Below are 2961 nucleotides of genomic sequence, written 5' to 3'. Positions count from 1 at the left end.
CAACAGCCAACATCAAATGAAATGGAGAGAAACTAGAAAAAAATACCACTAAAATCAAGGACAAGACAAGGCTGCCCACTCTCTCCCTATCTATTCAATATTGTACTGGAAGTACTAGCCAGAAAAACTAGACAATGAAAGGTGGTCCAGGGGATACAAATTGGAAAGGAAGAAGTCAAAGTATCACTATTTGCAAATGATATGATAGTATCCATAATCGACCCCATCCCAAGAAAAGTCCTAAACCTGATAAACAACTTCAGCAAGGTGGCTGGATATAAAATTAATTCAAACAAATCAGCAACCTTCCTTTACACAAATAATAAACAGGCTGAGAAAGAAATTAGGGAAATAGCACCCATCACAATAGCCACAAATAGAACAAAATATCTTGAGAAACAAAGTGGAAAGAGCCTCGAATTCATTGGCACAGGGGGAAATTTCCTAAACAGAAAACCAATGGCTCAGGCTCTAAGATCAACAATCAATAAATGGGACCTCATGAATCTGAAAACCTTCTCTAAGGCAAAATACACCATCAATAGAAGAAATTGACAACCTACAAATTGAGAAAAAATAAAAAACCTTCATTGACCCTTTATCTGATAAAAGGCTAATATCCAAAATATATAAAGAACTCAATAAGTTAACTTCCAAAAAACCAAATAACCCAATTAAAAAATGAGGTACAGAACTAAACAGAATTCATAACACAGGAATCTCAAATGGCCAAGAGGCATTAAAGAACTGTTCTTAGTCATCAGAGAAATACAAATCAAAAAGACCCTGAGATTTCACCTCAGGAATTGCAAACTGGTACAACCACTCTGAAAATCAATGTGGCAGTTCCTATGAAAATTAGAAATAGATCTACCTGAAGACCCAGCTATACCACTCTTGGGGATATACCTAAAATATGCCCCACATACCACAAGGACATGTGTTCTACCATGTTTATAGCAGCCTTATTTGTAATAGCCAGAGCTGGAAATAATCCAGATGTCACTCAACCGGAGAATGGATACAAACAAATGAGTTTCATTTATACAGTGGAATATTATTCAGCTACTAAAAATGAGGACATCGTGAACTTTTAAGACAAATGGTAGAAAATTGTCATCCTGAGTAAGGTAACTCAAACCCAAAAGGACATACATGGTATATACTCACTGATTAGTGGGTATTAGCCAAAAAGTACAGAATACCTAAGACACAACTCACAGACCATGAGAAATATAACAAGTAGAAAGGCCCAAGTGAGCATGTTTCAATTCCACGTAGAAGGGGGAAGGAATAATCACAGGAGGCAGAGGGAAGGACCTGGGTGGGAGAGGAGAGGGGGAGGGGAAAGGGGGAACAGGATCAGGTATGGAGGGGGGCAGGAGAGAAGCCCAGAGGGCCAGGAGAATGAATGGAGATAGGCAGAATTGGGGTGGGGGATGGAGGCTCTAGAAAGTACCAGAGACCTGGGAAATGAGAGACTCTAAGGACTCAGTGGGGATGACCTTAGTCAAAATGCCCAACATTGGTGAAAGGGAACTCAAAGAGCCAATCTCCAGTAGATAGACAGGACCTCAAGAGGAGGGATGGGTTACTAACCCACAGTCAAACTTTCTGACCCCGAACTGTTCCTGTCTAAAAGAACTGCAAGGACAAAAATGGAGGAAAGAGACTGAAGGAAAGACAGTCCAATGACTGGCCCAACTTGGGATCTATTTCATGGGAGGGCACCAAGGCCTGACACTATTACTGATGATATGTTGTACTTATAGACAGGAGCCTAACATGGCTGTCCCTGGAGAGGCCCTAACAGCAGCTGAGTGAGACAGATGCAGATACTTACCCTCAACCACTGGGCTGAAGTCAGGGACCCCTGTGGTTGAATTAGAAGGCTTGAGGAAGCTGAAGGGGAAGCTGACTCCATAGGAAGACCAGCAGTCTCAACTAACTAAGACCCTGGAGGCTCTCAGAGACTAAGCCACCAACCAGGCAGCATATATGGGATAATCTGAGGCCCCCAACACATATATAGCAGAGGAATGCCTAGTCTGGCCTCAGTGGGAGAAGATGTGCCTAAACCTTGAGAGACTTGAGGCTCCAGGGAAAGGGGAGTTCTGGCTGGGGGAAACCCCCTCTGGGAAGCCAGGAATGGGATGAGGAACTGAGGGAGGAAGCCTGAGGGACCAACAACAGTAATGTGAGTGAATAAAATAATTAAAATTTGAAGAAAGAATAAATAATAATGAAGAACAGAAAAATATTCATTCAATGTGAGCACACTGAGAAGAAGAACAAAGAAAGACATCTGGTGACCCCACAAATCTACTACTGGGGTGCTGACATGAGATTTAGGCTTTAAAAAAAGAAAAATCTGGGCATGGTGTCACACACCTTTTTCCCACTGCTTGGGAGGCATATGTAGGTTGATCTTTGTGAATTCTAGGCCAACTGGAGCTACAGGGTGAGACCTTGTCTAATAAATAGAAGACGAAAGGTATGTATAACTAGCCCATCCTAGTCCAAGTGTGGTCTTATACTCAACTAACCCTTAAGTGTCAATTCCATTCTTTTCTGCAAAGTATCAGTGTCATGTGCAGTCTCCTGAAAGTCCAGGTCCTGCCCTAGCTAGCATCAGGGCCTGTACACTTTTTTCTTCTTCTACCACAAGATTTCAGGGTAAACTGCTGTTTCTTGGGTCTATTGTCTAATCCAAAGGGTGGGGCACAAGAGTCTTCCCTTAGAGTATCTTCCCTCCTGCCAAGATAAGTCTAAAATCAACTCGTAAAAGGTAGTCATTTCAGAATGAAACTGGGAATTGTTAGATCTCTGTATTCAAAGATTCTGGAGGGACTGAATCCTGGGTATTGTGCCCTGTATCATTCTATCCTTGTTTGGAGAAAATTGAAATAGGAGAGTCAAAACTCTCACATATATTTAAGAGACAAAATAAATAAATAAATT

Source organism: Mastomys coucha, chromosome X (genome assembly GCF_008632895.1).
Source record: "Mastomys coucha isolate ucsf_1 chromosome X, UCSF_Mcou_1, whole genome shotgun sequence".
Classification (NCBI taxonomy): domain Eukaryota; kingdom Metazoa; phylum Chordata; class Mammalia; order Rodentia; family Muridae; genus Mastomys; species Mastomys coucha.
Note: the sequence above shows the minus strand (reverse complement) of the source record.